The 22,235-nt window shown below is 41.6% G+C and overlaps 1 protein-coding gene across 4 annotated transcripts in view; it reads right to left on the bottom strand.

The window, feature by feature from the left end:
* Positions 1-22,235, bottom strand: part of Ncald (neurocalcin delta) — a 451,793-nt gene that overhangs the window by 175,124 nt on the left and 254,434 nt on the right. The window contains exon 1 of one of the 4 annotated variants that reach the window (XM_029557169.1): positions 10,501-10,577. The exons of the other annotated variants lie outside the window; for them this stretch is intronic. The gene's annotated coding sequence lies outside the window, so the exon portion shown is untranslated. Of the gene's footprint in view, positions 1-10,500; positions 10,578-22,235 lie in introns of those variants that run through there. 4 annotated transcript variants of the gene reach the window in all.

Here is a 22,235-nt window from a genome sequence, read left to right as displayed (position 1 = left end):
CGGGGAGGTGAAGTCTCACTCTACAAAGCCCCAAGTTCTGAGCCCATTGGTGGTGGGGGAGCCTGACTCCAGACTGCCTTGCCTCCTTGGATCTGCCAAATGGCTCTCCAAATGCTCCCTCCTCATTTCAGTATCTTCTAGTTTCCTTTCATTCTTTAGGGTGGGAAGCATGGGATGGAAGCAGGCTGGAAGACAGAGTATGTATCTGTTACTCCTGGCTCTCCTTCCCTCTTCTCTCTCTCTCTCTCTATCTCTCTCTCTCTCTCTCTCTCTGTCTCTCTTTATATAGATAGATGATAGATAGATGATAGATAGTAGATTGATGATAGAGATCTATGTATTTATGTATGTATGTAACTCTGTCTCTACCTATCTATCATCTATCTACCTACCTACCTACATAGATCAATCTATGTATCTGTGCATCTATTTCTACCTACCTACCTACCTATATTAATCAACCTGGAGGTTTTTCTGTGAGCAAGTAGAGGCAAACCCACTCAATCTTGATATTGCAAACCATAACTGCAGAAGTGAGATTTCTCTCCATTTGTCAACTTAGCCTCTGCCAAAGACCTGCTTCCCATTTTTAGAAAGATTGGATGCCCTCGCCTTTATTTTTGGAACATCTTAAAACCATATTTCATAATTTAAAAAAAGGCTTCCTCTGTTATTGTCTGCTCCCTCTCCTGTCTCCACCTCTTCTAGACAGGTCAACTTGGTTTAGCATTTCATTCTGTGACTGGTATTCCTTTTGTCTTATTTTGTTTATTTATTTATTTTATTTTGTTGATCTTTTTTAGGACATGGTCTCTCTGTAGCCCAAGCTGGCCTAGAAATTATATAGACCAGACTGGCCTTGATCTCACAGAGATAGATCTGCCTGCCCACACCACCATGTATGGCTTGTTTTTTTTAGACAAGGTCTCACTATTCCTGACTGGATTGGAACTTGCTCTGTAGACCAGACTGGCCTCAAATTCACAGAGATCCACCTGCCTCTGCCTCCTGAGTGCTGAGATTAAAGGTGTGTGTCACCACTCCAGGCCTACTTAAAATAATAGGGGATAGGAAATTTAGAGATGAATCCTTAGAAGGCTAAGATCCCATTCCCACTGAAAGGAATTCGATTCATCATCACTGAACTTATGTGGACCTCATATTAGATAACCATGAAATACATAGAAAGATACAAAAGCACTTTGAAGGTTAGAGCACAACTGGCCAGTGTGGGGAGGACTATTCAGACAGAAGGGTAGAAGAAGGACTCCTAGAGACAGTGACATTTGACAAAGCCCAGAGGAAATTCAGAAATGAGTGGTGTGAGCATCCAGAGGAGGAGTTGGGAAAGACCAACCAGGGCTGTAGCTCAAGTGCTTGGGGAAGCAGGCTTTTGAGAAATGCTGATGTCCAGTCTCCACCCTGGGCAGTAAAGTCAGAATCTCATGGAGAGCCTGGGGCCTGGGCATTGATGTTTTTCTAGATGATTCTAACACACAGCAGGACAGAGAACTGAACTACATTAATCAGCAATCAGAACAGCCACTTACAATCAGCATTGCAGACTTCTGAAAGTATTGCATATACTCTGCCATTTCCATTAGGCTCAATCAACGTGAGACACCCAAAGCCAGTCTACTGACTGCCATATGGTGGCTGCAGGGCACAGAGCTTTTCACCTCAAGTCAACCCTGAAGTAGAAATACAATGGCACTGAATAAAGGATGGAGCTGGAGAAAATCTTGATTTCTGCTTTACCAGGATCTACCAGATCTATCACACTGGACACCATGAATTTGTGCTTCACGAGAAAGAATCACCCACCTACCCATGGTGGAGGCAATCCTGAACCCAGTTTTCAACAAGAAGCTAGGAGGTATGGGAAATGGTCTATTCACCACACAAGGAAATCAACAGCCAATGAGAAAGCAGAATTCTGACCAGTAAGCACCCCATGCCTGTGAGGGTACTGTAATAGCAGGCTAGGGTGGGTGGGATTAATTACAGATGCTTTTGTGTAGATGACTTTAAATGCCAATGGAAGTAAAGGATGGGGGGAGGGAGGGAGGGAGAGAGAGAGAGAGAGAGAGAGAGGGAGAGAGAGAGAGAGAGAGAGAGAGAGAGAGAGAGAGAGAGAAAGAGGGGCTCTACATTCAGTTCTTGATTATCCAAAATAAGAGAAAACTTAAATAACCCACACTCCCTTCTTCTTAATGCCATTACCAATGAAAATTTACCATTTTTTCCCAGTCAGACTTATACCAAAGAGCCAACCAAATAAGACAGCATAATTTCCTTTTCCAACTCATTAGAGTTGTAAATATGGAAATCAAATGCCTTCTTCTCTGATTGTGCATAAGAAAGGCTTCTGGGGGCTAGAGAAATGGCTCAGGGGTTAAGAGCACTGGCTGTTCTTACAGAGGACCCAGGTTCAATTCCCAGCACCCACAATGTGGCTACTGACCATCCTTAACTCTAGTTCTGGGGGAATCTGATGCCCTCCTCTAACATCTGTGGCATTGTACAAGATGGGTACAATCACATACATGTAGGCAATACACTCATAAAATAAAAAAAAAATAAAATATTAAAAAAAAGGCTTCTGAGGGGATGCTCCTAGTCTCTCATCTCCCTGGACCACTGTCCTGGGGAGAGAAGCAGTGATTTCTCTAACCAAGACCCTGGGGACAAGGACTCAGCAGGTACAGGTACTCAGCAGGTACCCCCGCTCTTGTTTTCTCCAGGGGTCTAACAGGAAGACCACATTTACATGGTCTCAGCACTTGGCAATACTAAACTCTTGGTTTAGAGAATATCTTGTGCCTGAGACAATTTTTAGAAGCCATGGATTGCCTTGTTTTCTTATTTTACATGTATGGGGCCAATGCTGTAATCATCTTGTATCCTATCAGACCTTTGGATCTATTAAAGTGGTTCACTTGGGTGGCTTTGAGTCTAACTCCACTTCTTAATGCATTGGTGCTAGTATCTGAGGGCACTGTTCCATTCCAGAGGAGTCAGGTAGGTTATAGTCGATGAAGGTGCTGTAGCTTGTCCAGGCAACAGACTGTTCATCAGTCCACTGTCTGTCCCACCAACATCTCCAGTAACTTCCACAGTGCTGAAGCCCATTGATGCTCAATCCCTGTCTCAGTCCTTACAACTCCATAGCTAGCAGGGTCTGACACTTTAACACAGAGTATATCACTCCTCTGTTAAAACCTCCCATTGGCCCCCATCATACCCATAGGGTAGGTGTCTAAGTCTTTGTCTTTGGAAACCCTATTTGATCTGGTCCTCTCTCCCCTCTGACCACCTCTTGTTTTTCTCCCACTCTCGGCTCTAGCCACTCTGCTTACTTCTGACCCATACCCAAATGAAGCTTTTGCACATGGCCTGCCCACTGCTTGGCATGGCCTCCCTCCAAATACCTGCTAGGCCTTTTCACAAACATCACCTTCTCAATAAGACCATCCCTGATTACTCTATCGAAAATTTAAAACTCACCCTAATACCCATTTCCATACTTTGCTCTTCTTGGCAACCATCACTACCTAAAATGCCATATGTTTTACTTATTTATGCTGTTCCTTATCATAAGTATAAACTCTGTAATGGCATTATTTTGTCAACACCCTGTTCACTACTGCATCCCAGGTGTCAAGTAGAGTGTTTGATTAGATAAAAGTTCAGTAAATACTTGTTAGATAATTTCATGGCTATGGGGTAACATCTTAGAAATTTCTGATTTAAGCTTGAACTTTACCTTAACAATTAGAACCTTGATTTCACCTACCGAAATAAGAGTGCTTTGGTTTTAATTTTAACTCCTCTGAATTTTCACTTTGGAGTTTCACTAGCAAAAAAAAATTCCTTTTAGACTACTTTTTCTCTGTGACATTCATAATGGGAAAGGGTTTATATTGAACTGAAGGCATCATTATGTTGTTGACATTTTATGAATATTTATCTTGCTGCTAAATCTCTGGTGAATATACTAGACAATGTGCAGTGATGGTGGATGAATTTTTCAGCTTTGGTCATTTAACTGATGTACCATCCCTGAGCTTTGCACTGAGGTTCACTGTTCCCTCAATCAATAAAGTGTTGAGTCTGTTTAGGGATTTTGTGCTTATTTGTTTAAACTAGCTACAAATGGGAGGACTGAGGGCCACAGATTTCCTTCACGCATGTTGTTGTTGTTGTTGTTCCCAGCATGTACAATATTTAAGATAAAATAATAATAGATTTCTAACTTTGTTCAAAGAAAACTCCAACGTGTCAGACCTTCCTCCTCCAGCTCTGTGAGACTGCTGCCTCCTCTAGGGGCAGGTGTCCCCCTCTAACTACAGTCCATCTGCAGGCTTTCAGTTATGTTGCCTGCCTGCGAAACTCAGCAGCCCCTCCAATAACAGGTCCCTAGTGTAGGCCCCTAGCTTCAGAGGGCCCCTCTGTAGCCTTCATTTGACTGTGCTGTTCCTCAGGGTCAGAGAGATTCAGCCCCAAAGCATGCGTCTTCTTTATGCTCAGACTCAACTTCTAAACCTTGACCACCCTCCAGGTGCATAGCATCCCTAAATCCCCTGCCCAGTTTCTCTGAAACCCTTCTGGGAAGTGTGTTTGTGTTTGTGTATGTGTGTGTGAATGTCCGGGTCTGTGTGTCTGTGTGTGTGTGTGTCTGTGTGTGTGTGTCTGTGTGTCTGTGTGTCTGTGTCTGTGTGTGTCTGTTTGTCTGCCTGCCTCTCAGCTGGTAGAATTGAAAAATATGAAGTTGGAAAGTCCTTTATGCAGAAGGCTTCCCAAAGATGTCCACCTCCCATTTGAGAACCTGTGAATACCCACTATATGTGGAAAAGAAGCTTCTGAAATAGGACTAAGCAAAGAATCTCAGGATAGAAAGATGATCCTGGATTCCCTGGATGGGACCGTGTAAACATGAAAGTTGTAAGAGGGCAGCCAGAGAGCCCAAGTCAAAAGTTGAGGTGTAATGTCGGAAGCAAAGGTTGGAAATGGTGAGCAAAATAGACTGAGCCAAGAAATGTAGATGGTCTCTAACAGGTGAAGAAAACCAAAGGACAGATTCTTTCTTCCAGGTCTCCAGAAGGAGCTCAGCTCTGCTCAGATTTTGAATCTAGATTCTGAACTTAAGACCAGTAAGCCACAAACTGGTATTGTTTAGACCCCTACGTTTGCAGGGGGTGTGCCACAGAACCTGACACAGAATGCTTCCTGGGAGTCTTGTCAGGAGTGGAAGGTAAGAAAAGATGCAGGGATGCAGCACGGCATTGGAATTCTGGCCTTAGGCACTCTTGTAGACTATCTGCAATAACACAGGCTCTAAAAAGCACGGTTTTTGATGAAATGCTTATGTCAAAGTCTACACATGTATTCTAGTGTTTTAAGTGTCAGGTTGTGCAGGACCAACATTTCAGGTACTAACAACACAGTACTATTTATCTGTCACTTATATGTTGCTTCAGAATTATTCAAGAGTTATCTATAAAGAATAAGAACTGAAATTCACCATAAACCAGATGCAAGGAAGCATGGCATTTATAGGGACTTGATTTCACGCATCTTTTTAAGAAGCTTCAAACCAAATTTCTCTATATCAAATTTCTCAAATATTTACTTGCGTTTTGCGTTTCCAGGAAACAGACACCATAATATGTTATTCTACAGTTTGAAATTGAGGAAATTAAAAACAGAAAATACATCAGGCCATCAGCATAGGCAAAACACTAATTCACCAGAAGAAGGAGGGATGTTGTGATCTTTTTAGCTCAGCTTCACATGGTTCCTCTCAGGTGGTAAACTTACAAATGTTTCCCCAAATAAACAACGTGGTTGCTTCAGGGGTTTAGATCTATAGAAAAGTTATTTTCTTCCCAACTAAAGAGCTGTGCTAGAATAGTGTGTTTCTAAGGATAATCAGAACAAACACCTAATAAGGATATAGTTTCCCATAATCTCCATGTTGTCTTAGGGAATTCTGTTAATTTTTGGCTTCATTGCATATACTCACCATGGTTGTTTAGTTCACATAACGTTCCTATGAAATGAACAAGAATGAAAACTATATAAAAGAAAATGTGTTCAAGAATCTGAGGGTTTTTTGTTTTAGTTTGGTTTTGGTTTTCATTTGGGTTTTTCTGTTCCTTTGCTTGAATTATCCCAGAACTGTTCAGGACTAATGAGGTAGGACTAGGCTTCCAGGTAACTTTGTGAGATGCAATATGCTGTGAATTTTCTTCTGGTAGTGGCCAGCCCATCACTGCCACCACCAAAAGTCACAGATTCTACATGAATGTTTGTTTTGATCAAAACCTTGATGTGATCTTGAGAATTCTTAAAAGACAATGGTAGTTTATTGAAGAAGAGAAAGTTTTAGAGAAATATTACATTTTTGGCCAAGGATCTGCTTCTAAACGAACCTATGGACAAAATGAAGAAGAGGAGATTTGTAGGAGTGGAGGAACTTTGGGGGAGAATGATCTGACCAAAAAGGGACAAAAAAGAATAAATTATTCACAATTTATCTAAAGAATATCTGACATTGTCCTGAAAAATCTAATTTCAGAGGAGATTTCCCTCAAGTCTGAAAAGAAACCAAGACCTTAAGATAAATATGCCAGCTGAGATTTGAGGAGACCAGAATATGAGATTGTGTTTCATGTGTTTTGAATGAAACTTAATTCTTGATGTTTCCTTATATTCATTCCAGAAAAGGGCAATCAGTAGTGTTCTTGGCAACGCTTAACAAAGAGTATCTTATCTTTTCGCAGAATCTCTTCTCTCTGAAGTATGGACCATACTCAACCTCCTCGGAGCATCCTCATTCCTGTATCCTTTTGAAAAGACTGGAAACCATATCACCTTTTCCTCTTAGTGGACACTGTTTTTAAATAGAAAAATCTGGAAAAATATGAAACAGTAGTTCTTCAAGATTGACCTCTGTGCAACTAACATCTTAATATCTATTTTTTTTATTTTTATGTGTATGAATGTATTGTCTGCATGTATATAAGTGCATCTGTGTCATGCGGTGCCCATGGAGGTTAGACTAGGGAGTCAGATCCCCTGGATCTGGAGTTACAGATGGTGGGTAGTTGCCATGTGGCTGCTGGGAACTGAACCTGGGTCCTCTGCAACAGCAGCCAGTGCTCTTAACCTCTGAGAGTCATCTTTCTGGTCCCACAAATAACTAAGCTAAACATACTTCCCTTCTGTGATCAAAATTCTACCAGATTCTACATGGGCCTAGCGCTTTGCAGGTCAGACCCCACACAATACGGCCTGTACTGATTAGTTTTTGTCAGCTTGACACAAACTAGAGTCACCTAGGAAGAGGTAGCCTCAATGACTGGCCTGTGGGCATGTCTATGAGACATTGTCTTTTTTGCTGTTGTTGCTAGATGATGGACCCAGCCCACTGTGGGAAGGTGCCAGCCCTGTGCCGGTGGGCCTGTGCTTTGGTAAGAAAGGTAGCTGAGCAAGCCAGGGGAAACAAGCCAGTAAGTAGTGTTCTTCCATGGTCTCTGCTTCAGTTCCTGCCTCCAGGTTCCTGCCTTGAGCTCCTGCCGTGACTTCCCTCAATGGTGGATTATGACATGAAGTATAAGGCAAATAAACCCTTTCCTCCCTAAATTGGTTTTGGTCAGTGTTTTATTCCAGCAACAAGAAGACTAAGTAGAACACTGCCGAAGAGGGCTGTGCCCATCTGCAGAGATCTGCTTCAGCTATGTGCCAGGAAAGATGCTCCCAGATAGTTTAATTCCTCTGTAATTCCGATTCTACTCTTTAAACTTAACTATTAAAATATTGGGAATCCCACTCTAAGGCATTAGAGATTATCCATTTACTTCTAGTTTGGGATGAGGTATGGGTGTGATTACCCCTTTTTGGAGGAAAAGGCAAAGATAACTTGAAAGAGGAAAGGCGCTCTAACTATATGTCAGATATGTGGACCAGAATCAATCAGTTCTGTATGGTAATACTTAAGATGTCTCCTTCCTCAGTATAAGAGGGTGCTAGGGAAAAAAAAATCTAGGGTCATTTCTAACTCTTATATGTAACACTGAATTTGTCTTTCATACCAAGTCTGTTTGTCAGCCAGGCACTAACTTGTTCAGTGCATGATCCCATGAGCAGGATTTCTGGAGAATTTCATCTCCTTGGACTTGCAAGCTGAGCCTCTGGTATATCTAATCAGGTCACCTCTGATTATAAGTGACACTTATGAGAATGGCAAGTTCTCTAGTGAGTTTAAAAGGAGGAAGTGAGGCCCTTCAGGGAGTCTCTTGCCTTCCATTTAATCGTCTGCTTCTTTGAGGCGATGCTTTCCTCCCTGGCGCTCCCCACACCACGCCTCTTGTGAGCTGTGTTATTTTACTCTGATTAATTGATTTTTTCTCTAGGTCTTTCTTCTGCCATTGACTCTTTTTTTTTTACATGTATTTATTGTTTGTATGTGTATGGTGTGTGTGTGTGTGTGTGTGTGTGTGTGCCAGAGGACAACCTGTGGGAGTTATTTTCTCCTTCTACCATGTAGATTCCTGGGATCAAACTCAGGTTCTCGGGCTTATCAGCAAGCACCTTTGTCCACTGAGCTGTCTCACTGGCCCCAATGACCAGAAAAATACCTTCCCTCTTTCAAGTTATCTTTGTCTTCTCCTAAAAGGTTTCGTCACACCTATACCTCATCCCAAACTAGAAGAAAATGGATAATCTCTAATGCCTTAGAATGGGATCCCTAATATTTTAATAAAGAGCTCTGCTTTTGCATTCCTCTTCAGCTCTGAGATCCCTGGAAGAAGGACCTTGCTGGCAGTGGAATTCCCAGGCTCTGTCCCTCAACTTTATGGAGGCATTTCTCAAAGTGTGGGATCCATACCACTAGTGTTACTAGGAGCTACTTCAAGTGGCACACAGTTATGGTGAATTATGAGAGTACGCTTATTTTAATGTGCTTTTGAAAAATAAGGTTGGCATATGCACCTTGCAGTTTCCTGCCTATTACTCTCTGGGGCACATGTAAGTCAAAGTATAAAGAAAAAGCACATCTTTTGAAAAGATATTAGGTTTAAAAAAAATAGCTGAGGTAGAATGTGATGTAAAAATCATGGACCCAGGACCCCAGTGATTAGTGCTTGGGAAATTCTGTTGTAGAAATGACTTGGCTCTGGGAAGGATGGACATGACACCAGCTTTTGACTCTCCTTCCTTCTCTTTTGAAGCCTCCAACTCAGGGTAGAGGGTGGGAAAGCAGCTGCTTCCCTATGATTCACCAGGTTAGAATTCACAATTTCACACTAGGGACCAAAAATCCATAAAATCATTTCTGAATGGATAAATCACCTAGCCAAGCACAGTCTTGCTATTAAGTCTCCAATTAGAAGCATCTGATCCTTCCCTTTCCATTTGAAGGCTAAAGTTGATTTGGCCCAGAATCTCTCTGGTGAAGAGTGGCAAAGCTAAAGTTTAAAATCAACCTCTAGTCACTTTAAAGCTCTCTATCATACCATTGACGCTAAATGAGTCATTCTGGTGCCCAGAAAGGCTTATCATCCTGATGACATCTGTCTTTATTTATGGGAAATGAAATCAGAAAGGCAACTCATAGTGCGTGAGATTGCATCAGGATTTGTAGACCAGGGTAAGAACTTTCAACAAGGTGGGTCCAAAGGCAGAGCTGATAGCTGCATCTAGACACTAGAACATTCTATCAGTGGACAAAAAGAAGCAAAAACCTTTGCGATTAGAAAGGCTGACACTTTAATTGGGGGTGGGGAGGGGATCTAGAATCTGGCATTGAAAATTGTCTACGTCTAAATGCTGAAAAGTTAGCAGCCCAGGATGAGGGAATACACGCGGGGAATGGTTTCCAGGGCTTATTGGCCAGCTGTGATCTGGTGGCCCTCATTCAATATTTCTCACACTTCTGATTTAGCACAGCAACCAAAGGCCCTGGCTAAACAGCTGCGTTTTTCTTATCCAACCTTTAATTCACCTCTTCCTAAGTGAAGGAGAATGAATGGAAGGTGAAGAAAACAAACTGGCCAGGAAGAGAGAAGAGAGGAAGTAACAGAGGCAATGGCTCTCCTACCAAGTATCTTCAGTCCTCAGTTGTGCCAGACTACGTCCCACCTGTGTTAATATTTTACTATTGTTACATCATAAAATAAACAGCACAGCTTCACATCAATAATGGCTAACCAGAGTTTTCTCTGTGAAGGAAGTAGTCTGGACACTCTAACCAACTTGATAGCGTTTATTCCTTACCACAACTTTCTGACACATGGACTATGATTTTTCCCCTCCCTAAACGAAGAAGTGGATGTTCAGATAGATTAAGTCATTGATTCCAAGTCCCACAGCTAGTAAATGTAAGAATCCAGGACAGATGTCAGTGTGTTAGCTTCAAAATTCATGGTCCTTCACCCCATATATTAGTTACCTTTCTGTTGCTGTAATAAAATGCCATGGCCAAAAACAACTTACATGTTCATTTTAGCTTACAGTTCCAGGAGGAAAGTTTGTAATGGTAGGGGAGGCACTGCATGGTCGCAGGATCAGGAAGCTGGCTGGTCACATTTCTAGCCACATTCAGGAAACAGAGAGAGTGAGAGCAGGAAGTGGGCAGGCTTATAAACCCTCAGAGCCCACTCCCAGTGACATACTTCCTTCAGCAAGCCTGTACCTCCCAAAGGTTCCATCACCTCCCCAAACAGGGCTACCAACTGGGGACCAGGTATCCAAATACATGAGCCACACCTCCACACCCTATTTGAGGAACCTCCCTATCCCACAGGCAGTGCCAGCTATTGAGAGCTGTTCAGTCAATTCAGCCTTCAAGCAGGACTTTCCTCCTTGCAAACGTTCTTACTAATAGGCCGGCCTGCGGCTCCCCACCCTTCTCACTTTATTTTCTAAACCCTCTGCCCCAGTGTCCCATCTCCCCTGCATACTTGGGTAAAGCCACCTTGGGTGACTTTCCCTGGATTTCCATGACCTTTGTGGTCCTTCTTTTTCTTTTTCCAGCACCTCTCAAAACTTTTAATTCTGTACTAATTATTTAGGCCAGCATGGAGCAATTTTTCAAAACATTCAATTAGCAAATGCACTGAAGGAACTGGGTCCATAATTAATGAGTGACTCTAGGACACAATACAGGAAAAACAAAGCCAGGGATGCAGAAAGCTGAAAGTTTGTGAGAAAGATGCAGACATTCAGGGCTCTTCTTCACAAAGGACACAGAATTAATCCATATGCACAGATTTGATTCCCTAAAGCACCTCACAGGTCTTGGGTTGAACAGACATCAATCACCAGGTGAAAGTCCCATCACCTCCCTCCAGAATGAATGGCTGTCTAATCTAGTGGGAACTGAATCTTCCCCTATTGTTTTCACAAAGAACCCTAGGCCCTTCTTCCGGCTCTTTAAGGTGTTCAAGCCACTAGAGACAGTCTTTCTTTTGAGATGGTCCTGGCCACTAGGATTTCTTGTTATTCCCAGAGCATACCCAGACATAAGAGATCAAATTAGAGTAAAAACGGAGGCAGAGGACAGAAAATAGTAGAGCAATACTAGGATTCTCAGATGTATAGCTGCCATTCTAATTTGGAGGAGAAGGGCACAGGTAGAAGTTCATCCAGGTCAAATTCTGCTAGACACCATCTGTTCTCCAGTGCACATGGAAGTGATAGGGGCATGTCAACACCATTATTAGTGAAAGTGTTTGCCTTTTCATTAGAAGGAGATAGGGATTATTCTTTGCTTTGGATTATTATAGACTCCATTTGCTTCCTGGAAAGTTGGTACTGAAAACAAGCAGCCTGAACAGCATGACAGCAAGTCACCACAGCTCACAGGGGCAGCTCGCCACCATGCTGCACCACCAGAAGCAAGCATTAGAAACCTCATACAGGATGCAATAGTTGTAGAAACACTTTACTTTCTTTACCTGTAGCCTAATTTCCCTTTGGTTCTAAATAGGGCTAATGCCAGCTTCAGGGCTGATCCCTGGAAACACCCAAACCAAGCCAGAGACAAAGTACTTTACTTGATCCCATTAGGATGCACACAAGCAATATTAGATGGGAAAGAAAGTGAAGATATCCACCAGGAGATTTATAAGGCATGCTACTTACAACAGCTGGCACTGTTGCTAAAAGAATAAACACTACTACAGCTGTTCCTAAGCGATCATGCACTCTCAGTCCTTAATAACTGTATTAGAAAGACAAGATGCAACAGTCTACATTTGGATATGAATGAGATGCTTTGCCTTATCCTCTAACAATCAACCTTGGTAGCCAATGGCTTCTGTCCCAAAGCGAAAATGATTACCTCATATGCCCTTGGTGGGGTATGTTCAAGGACTCGGTAGTAAATCCATAGAGCATTCTCTGCTAACTCTGAGAGGTCTTTAAACAACTCTCCATGGGAACAAGCAAATGCTACAGGCGCTAAAGGAGAAAACGACTGACTCCAGAATGCATCTTTAGGGTCTGTAATTATTACTTTTCTATTTCATATGGAGCTACTATCTAATTAAGTTGGAATTTGCAAATTTTCAAATTCCTATAACATTATACCATTACTAGCTATGGTTCTGGTTATATGCCGTTATGTTTTCCAGAAATAAGAACTGTTCCATGGAAAAGTAAGTGGCTAATAGGGGTGGAAAACATATAGTAAATGCCCCTGTTTTCCTTAGCTGTTTAATGCAATTAAATTTTCAATGAAAAATATGAACACTCAGTCTCAATTCCACATTCTTAGACTACAGAAAGGGAGAGACACGTGTTCAAATCACATTGTCAAGTGCTTTTCTTCCTGAATCCCTTATAGTTTAGATTTTAAAAACTGTTACTCACATGCCAGGTATTTTTTCCAGTAGAAGTAATAGTGGTAGATGCTAAATTAACTCCATATGACTCTGATTTTCAGAAATATACTTAGATTGTTGAAGAGCTTCAATGTATCCCTCAGAGTGGCATAAAAGGGAGCTGGTTTGGTTTTAAAATAGGTTTGGTTTTGACACTAGGAACATGTTTCTCTCCAACACTATTGCTGTTTAAAAGGCTATTGTAGACTTCTTTTAAACTCCTTTTATTTGAATGAAGTGAACTCAAATTAAGTGAATTATTTTTCCAGTTCTGGGAACTAAACTCAAAATCTTTCACATGCTAGGCAAGTGCTCTACCACTGAGTTCCATCCCTAGCCCAAATTAAGTGAATCTTTACAATTATAAAGATAAAGAAAATTAAATTATTGATCATGTGCTGCATTGCTTATAAAACTCATATCAGTACAAGGTGGGGGCGGGTTATACTTTACATCAGTAGATTGTACACTATAGACTAAATATTTTAGAAATAGCTCAGTGTGATAGTGTCAATCATTTCTGTTTTCTGTTGTAATTAAGGTATGTTAATCCTGTTGGTGATAAAGTATGATCAAGGCTTAATCCAAGCTACTTGGAAGCAGGTATTGATTGCTAGCTCAGAAGGATCACATCAACACATAATCAATGTCAGGAGCTGAGACTGTGGTGCTGCAATGGAGCAGCTGGGGATCTGTCCAGGGCAGTGCTGCTTCAAGCATAGCCTGTGGACCAGCCTCATCCCTGAAAGAAGAAAGGTACAACACCATGTCATCACTTGGAAACTGTGACAGCAACATCCAAGTGTGTGGTCAAGTGGGCTTGTGTCATCAAAGAGGATATAGAATGGTTTGGATGCTATTAAACTTGCTTGTTGAGTTTCATCAAGCAGGATCTAAGTACTGGTCCTAGACAGGAAGACACATACTGATTTGTCCCTCCCACAGAGCATTGGAGGAGCACCAGGCCAGTACTTTTAAAGCATTCTTGGAGAGAGATCCCTAAATAGTCTGGAACATGACAGCAATACAAAAGATAGCTCTATTTTACAAATAGTTCTGGTTTCATTTGAACCACATGTAACATTTTGGGGCAGGAGGCAAATAATAGGACAAAGGAATTTTAAGAAATCATTTTCTTTATGGTGCCACATATTAGCCATATGCCTCTGCACATATGCAATCTAAAGTGTTCCCTGGGCCCCATGGCACTGTGAAACCCCACTTTAGAAGATCTAGTTGTATATAATTAAAGTGATTTTGAAATGCTATTTCTCAGCTTTACAGTGACAGAGCGAACACAGTCTTTCCATTTTCAGAAACTTTGATTAAACCATAGATATTAAAGGAACATTAAACCAATACACCATTATAACAACTTACACTAAAATGTCAAGTATTGTTGCCAGAAGAAGCAAGAATAGACCTATTCCTGCCCCCCTCACTGTTCCCAACTTCCTATAAAACTAGACTCTGCCTCATTAAATGTGCTTCATTTAAGTTTCTCCATGTCCCCCAAAGGCTGTTCGTTACTGCAGCAGACTGTAAGGTCCGCAGTTGGAGCCTTCTGTGGCATTAGAATTCTCATAAATGTATCTTTTAAAAGACAGCTGAAACACTAAGTAAGTTTTGAAACTCTGAGGGTAAAACTATAAGATTATAGCAAATAAAATAAGGCTTTCTAAGTGTACACACAACTCCCAGAAAATGCATTCCTGTGTTAGGATATTACCAGTAAATAGCCAATTTTTTAAACTTCTGATGTTAGTTACATATTATTTTTATTTGTGATGTAAGAACTATAGACTTGTAAAGACATTATACTGTTTAATGGGTAGCTACACAGTTCAAAATGGACACATTTGCAATGTAACTATGATACAAAGCTAAAATTTATCAGTATGAATCATTGATTATGACATACAAACACTCATCTGAGGGTGACGCTGTTCTTCCCAGGAGACATTTGACAATGTCTAGAGATCCTTGTCACAACTGAGGTCATGTTCTACTGGCCTCCAGATGCTGCTAAACATCCTACATGTTCAGGACAACCCCCTCCCAACAGAATAACCGGGCCCCAAACTTCCATAGTACTATATTGAAAAACCTTATAGTGAAGGAAAAAAACTAACTTTTCCATTATTCCTCCTAAACTGAGATGCTTGGCACATGGTATGAGCCAGATGTTTGCTCCCCCCACCAAATTCATAAATCTTAATCTTTCTTGTTGAAATCTTATCCCTGTGGTGATGGGATTAGTGAGTAGAGTCTCTTAGAAGTGATTAGGTTACAAAGGCAGAGACCCTATGAATGAGATTTAGTACTCTTATAAAAGAGACCCCCCCTGACACACTGGCTGGGGAGAGGGCTTGGTTGGTTAAGTGGTTAGCATGAAGCATGAGAACCTAAGTTCAATTCCCAGAACACACATTAAAAAATCTGGACCTGGAGGGGGAGGTGGAGACAGGCGGATCTCTGGGACTTAGTCAGCCAGCCCAGTCTACTTGACAAGCTCCAGGGCAGTGAGAGAGCCTGTCTCAAAAGAAGGGTAGACAGCCTCCAAGGAAGGACACTTGAGGTTTTCCTCTGTTCTCTGTGCACATCACACACGTGTACCTGAACACTGCCCCACCCCAGCATGTACCTGCACAACAAACACACAGAGACCACCCAAAAGCTCATTCACCCTATCGATCTTGTAAGAACATGAGCAGGAAGGCACAGTCAGTGAACCAGGAGACATGCCCTCCCTAGACACGGAATCTACTGACACCCTCATCCAGGGCTCCCAGCCTCCAGAACTACAAGAAATAAATTTCTGTTGTTTCTAATCCTCTGAATTTATGGCATTTTGTTGTAGCAGCCCAAACTGACTAAGGTAATGATTATTAAAGGAAAAACCACTTTGATTCCTATCCTATGAAAATCCAAAAGAAGGAATTCCTTGAAGATTAAAATGCCTAATTATTATACCTCCCTTTGGTGTAATGAACCACTTAGATCAAACCTGCAGGTGACCCCCACAGGTGCTCCATAAAATTAATTGACAACTTTCTATGTAGATATTTAAGCATTGCCATAAAGGAGTCTTTTCTACAGCCAGACAGACCTTGAGCTTGCAATTCTCCTGCTTCGACCTCCTGAATCACTGGGTTACAGATCTGTGCTTCCAGGTCCAACTGCCACGTGGAACTCTTCAAGTACATCTTCAGAGACTTTGGGCCCAACTGCAAACCTATAAAACTAGAACTGATTTCATCAAAAGTGCTTCTTTTAAGTTCTTGTGTATCACCAGAAACAGGGCTCAAGGAGGGCTCCAGGGATGCATTGTTCTCTGTGTGGTAAATCACCAATGGTTTTAAGGCACGCCACCAAATAAGAGCTTTGGAGAAAATAAGAAAGAAACATCTCTTCTTGAATATGTCCATTGACTGAAAGCTATGACCCTTCCTTAGAGATGATAAGCATGCAAAGTCTATCTATCACATTGGGTGTCTAATAAAAAGAAATAGGAAGACAAAAATAGTCTATTCTCTGATCCTTCGCAATCTATATGAGACACAGTTGTTTTCCCGCAGAGACTTACATCACTCCCTTTGTCCTTCCCCCACCCCTCCAGAGAGGGGTGATGAGGCATATGGAGGACAGTGACTTCACCCAGTCACCAAAATCAGTAATAAACTAATGCAAAGCCCATTTTCCTTCTTATTTGTCTCTCTTGAAGTTCTCTCAAGTGTTTGAATTAAGCACTCTGAAGAATGCCAGTCCTGAGCCTCATCTCAGGACTGTTAGAGTATATAGCTCCATCATATCTAAGCATGATAATATCCATACTCAGATGCATATATAATATATATTTAAACTTCATCTAAAGACCACTCACACCACATATTCATAAACAAAAATATATAAGCACATATTTTTGCTTATTAGCAAATTATCTGCCTATTCCCTAGAGTGTAATATCCATGCATGTGGAAATTTTTGTCTTATATTTATTGCCTGATGGATGAATGAACGAATGAATTCTGGCAAATAGCAGAATCACTGTTGAATTGCAAACTATTTTCATATCAATGAGAGGAAAAAAAGACTTCATTCCTTGTTACTGACTGTTCATGCTTTTCATTCATTCATTCATTCATTCATTCACTCACTCACTCTCTCCCAGTCCCTGCTGTCTTCAGTTCTTCCTTGCACTGGACCCCTTGCTTTCCAGCAACACTAGTCTTGATTCAGGCCCTATAAAGCTTTGCGCTCCTCAATAAGAGGAAGATCACCCACACCTACCACCCCCTCCAAGGCTCAGGGACTTTTGCCAAAGAGGTTAACTGGAAATGTCCTCTGACCACTATGCCAGCAAGCTATAGTCACACCTCCTTCCCATGCTCATCAAGGAGTCAAAAGGGAAGTGAGTTACCCCTCCCACCCAATCAGAACTTAGCTGAATGTGGGGGGAAGAGGCAAATAATATATACATACATACATACATACATACATACATATATGTATATACACATATGCTGAGAACACCCAGAGGCACCTCTCTCACCATTTTGTGGGGCTGTCCGGAGGTCACAGGATCTGTATTTGAGAGTGAACTTTATAGCACAGCTGTAAATGTGCGGCACCCATTCTTCTGTAAATAAATCCCCACCCTATGCTCTGTTAAAATATAATAATAGCAATAATAATAATAATAATAATAATTAAATATTTTTTAAAAAGCTTTGTGCTCTTTTATCTCAAGTCTTTTCCTGGAACACAGTTCCACCCATGCCCAACATCTTCAGACTTCTCAAGGAGCACCGTCTCTAATCCGCAGTGAAGCCAGTGTGGTGCTGAAGCTTACAGTTTCTTTGTAAGTTTCTCCATTGTTTTCTTCATTCCTGTTGGAATACTCAACGCATTTGTAAAATATATCTGTGTGATTATTTGGTTATCATCTTCCAATGTTGACTTCTCATCACTGTGACAAATACCTCTGATAAATCAACCTACAAAAAGGAAGGGTTTGTGAAGTAACACAGACTCAGAAAAACAATGTATGTTCTCCCTCATATGTGGATTCTAGCACCAAATCCTTATGAACAAATATCCCAGTCACCACTCATCAAAGAAGCTCATTTTGTAGCAGTCAGAGACTAATACCAAGTACCACAACTAGTCACACACAGACATTGTCTATGAATTGCCCGGGCCTAAGGGACACATCTCCAATGCAATCTCTACACCTAAAGCTCATGGAATATAGAACAGGGATAAAGAAGAGGTCACTTATGAATAAGTTCTCAATAATGAAACTCCCTCATGCATTGGAGGGCCAGTGTATTAGTTAGGGTTTGCCAAAGAAACAGAACCAGTAGAATGAATATATATGTATAGAGATTTATCCACTTAGCTCACAGGATAGAGTCCAAGTAGTCCAACAATGGCTGCACCACACTGGAGAGGCTAAGAATCTGTAGTCGTTCAGTCCACGAGGCTGGACTGAGCTGAAGGTGTGACGAATTCCAAAAGATCAGCTAGTCTTCAGTCTACAGCAGCAAGACGAACTCAGCAGCGAGAGAGAAGGCAAGCAGCAAGAAGCCAGGCATTCTCCTCTGCCGTGGCCTTTTGTATGGGCTGCCATCAGAAGGTAATACCCACATTTAGGGTGTGTCTTCCAGCTTCAGATGATCCAATTAAGAAGAGCTCTCTCATTTCAGTTAATCCCAGATCCAGCCAAGTTGACACCAAGGATTGGCCATCACAGCCAGGAACACAAAAGGTCACAAATGGTCAAAGTATAAAGATCGAGAGTCTGTTAAATAATCGTCCTTGGACAGGACTCCTTTATTAAACTTCACCTACCCAAGGCTCAGGGACCATCATGAAAGAGGGGGCAGAAAGAGTGTAAGAGCCAGGGAGGAGGTTCATGAACATATGGAAACAGAGTCCTACAAGTTCCTGGAAACCTGCTCATATGATTCTATGGCAATGGTGTCAGCATACATAAGTCCCATGCAAACTCAGGCAGACAGAGGGAACCCAGCATAGAATTGGGATAATGAAGAGCAGACCCCAATCTTATCTAAAGGAATGTTGGCAACTGATTGATGCTAGATGAAGAAGAGCTGATCTTCCTAAACAAAGGACTCTAGATAGGCTGACTAGACTTAGTGGATGAACTTGCACTGAGGAACGGCTGGGGGCACTGACAACACAGTGGGCAGTAACAGAGTTGACAGAGTATATGGGTTCCAGTGCAGGGGGAGGCTACAGGAGGGTGCCAGTGGGAATGGGGATATAAAGATGATTAAGATTGTTTGAGATGTTCTGTGTGAAATACACACACACACAAAATCAATTTTTTTAAAAAAGCAAAGGTTTGCTCTTGTCATGGTTTCAGAGGTTTCAATCCAAAGTAGGTTGGCTAATTGCCTTTAGGACTGTGATGGGACAGTACAACATGGCAGAAGTGCTTACCTCATGGCAGCTGGAAATCTGGGGGACAGCATGTCCCCAGTGACACGACTTCCTTCAACAAGAACCACCTCTTAAAAATGCCACCACCTCCCAGCAGTTCCACGGGATAGAAACTAAGTCTTCACACAGGTGCTTTGGGGAGAAATTCAAGGTCCAAAAGTATAAGACCACTCTCCTCAGTAGTAAGCAGAAGCCATGCCTTTCTGGTCTCCATTAATAACCCCATGATCTAGCAGCATGCCTGTCACATAGTGTGCTGGTTAGTGTTTGTCAACTCAACACCTGGGATGAGGGAACTTCAGCTGAGCAATTTCCTTCATTAGATTGGCCTATGGGCATGTCTGTGAGGCATTTTCTTGATTGCTAATTGATGTAGGAGGGTCCAACCTATGGTGGGTGGTGCCATCCCTGGACAGGAAGGCCTAGACTGCATGAGAAATCTGAGCAAACCAGGGGAAATAAACAAGTAGGCAGGTTCCCTCATGGTCTCTGCTTTAGTTCCTGCTTCTGGGTTCCTGCCTGAGTTCCTGCCCTGACTTCCCTCAAAGACAGACTGTGATCGAGAAGTATAAGCCAAATAAAGTCTTTTGGTCAGTTTTTTTTTGTTGTTGTTGTTGTTGTTGTTTTAATCACAGGAACAGAAAGCAGACTAGGGCACAAAGCAAGAGCTTAATCAATACTTATTGAATGAACAAATGGATTATATTTCTAGAAACATGATCTATTATCAAATAGGTGAGCCCATGTTCTATCATATCATTCTTCCATGGGTCTCAAGTTAGTGGGAGCTTAGTCAACACATTTTGGTAATTGAAATCATTTATTTACTATAGGCTGCATTCTCCTATCTACACAACACCGACAGGTCTTGTTGCAAAGCTGCTGGGAAATATGCTGCTTGCTCTCTTTTTGTATGTGCTGATGAAAAGGCACTTTTGTTCTTGTTTTTCATTGAATTTATTAGCTGTTTGGGCATTAAATGCATGACAGAGTGGAAAATGGCTAACAAAAATCAATTATATGATCAGCATTTGTCTCTGTATATATGTTTGAAAACATCTGGGAGCAAACTTCAATTATCCTTTGGATAGCTGCTGCCCTGTGCTCTCAGTCTGGGAGATAATTTCTCTCCATTATTGTTTCTAAATGATGGGTATGCTGCTGACAAAATAGGTGTTTTGTGATAGAGGGGCATTTGTGGGGCATTGAAAATAGCGTGTACTGAGCTCTCAGACTAAAAACTGTTATTTGATGGTGTACCTTCAAGTCGTTAGTGACTTACCACTCAGAAAACAACACATCCCTAAGCTTTTCATTCATTGTTTCAAAAGCTAAAGGAAAGAGGTCATTAATGTGGAATAAAACTGCAGAAAAATGTAATTCCATGTAACACCCTGCAGTGGAAAATCCGGTCACCTAGGGAGCCTTGGAGAAGAGCAACCAATTTCTTGGGGATCGAGATAAAACGGTCCTTTCATAAAGGGCCTAAAGCAAGATATTAATCAACAGAACCTTGGTACTAATCACAAACTAGAGTCCATTCACACATTTCACTTTAAGCAATTTCTTTACACACAGTGTTCACGCCCACTGCTGTCTAGACTCCTGCCACTAGACAATTCTTACTAGTGTCTGAATTTCTTTATAAAATTCCCTAAAGATCAGGAAATTCAGAAAGCCTGGGTTGAGAAGTCTAACCCTACGCTAAAGAGTCACTGTCTGACCCAACCTTATTCTTGGCCTTCTCCAGCCAAGAGCTGTCAATCTAAGAATGGCCTCTTCATACCTTGAGAGCTTTTCTATCAATTTTTCATCTAACTAGTCTTCTTTATGTCTGGCAAATGTCGCAAATGGGAATCAGGAGGTGCTGGGACCTCTCATTGGCCCACATAACCAGAAATGAAGTTGAACATAATTTAGGCTCATTCTTGAAAGGAATCTACACTTGGGAATCACCTGAGATCAAAGACACAGAAGGTGGATGGGGGTGCCCAAGGAGAGGCAAAAGCACCCAGAAACCTAGCCAGGTGTAACCCCAGCCCTTGGGAGGTTGAGGCACGAGGACTGTAAGTTTGAAGGCACTCAGAGCGTAAAGACAATAGCATCATAGTGATTCTCCTCTCTGCCTCCACACTAAGGGGGAGTGTCCTTGTGGTGAGTCTCACCCAAGCTTTACTGACTTTAAACAATGCACATTTTCTAGTCTGATGTCAGAAAATCTGATGGCTACTGCCATGTCTAGGGTTATGGTACCCATAAGCAATTCAACCAATAGGTCACAAGACGAAAGTTTGTCCAGCTGCCTGTTTATAACCAATTTAAATGCAATGGACTGAGATTTAGCTCTTAGAGATACCAGGGGAAAAACTGTCAGATTTTGTTCACCATGACTTCAAAGATTTTTTTCACTGTCTTACAGGTTTTCTTAAAAGGATTGGCCTAAGAGTGGTCTGCATCCCTATTCTCTATTGGCAATTTGGGTAACCCCTTCAGAGGATGGCATGATAAGAATAGGAGGTAGGAATTGGTTAAGCAGTTAAGGTAAAAAGACCCCAAAGAAAAGTAGCTAGTTTCTTTGCTAAAAGTCAAAATGTCCTTGGGACTGTTAGCAACATACTCTTGTTACAAAGCCAAAAATGTCAAAAGTATTTGCGAGCTTGTATCTAATCCTTAAAAGATTTTAGGGTTACCTCTTCAGAGGGGAGAATGTTAGAGTAGCCAAAAGTCCCACAAAAATAAATAAATGAAAGAAGAAAAGAAAGAAAAAGAAAAAAGTGATGGGGAGATATGGGAGGTGTTGGAAGGGAGGGCATGGGCATGGATTTGATCAAAACGGCTTACATGCATGTATGAAATTCTCAATAAAGTTTTTGTAAA

Source organism: Nannospalax galili, unplaced genomic scaffold (genome assembly GCF_000622305.1).
Source record: "Nannospalax galili isolate Female #2095 unplaced genomic scaffold, S.galili_v1.0 scaffold687, whole genome shotgun sequence".
Lineage (NCBI taxonomy): Eukaryota > Metazoa > Chordata > Mammalia > Rodentia > Spalacidae > Nannospalax > Nannospalax galili.
The sequence above is the reverse complement of the archived record's forward strand: the minus strand, read 5'-3'. Positions and strand labels throughout refer to the sequence as shown.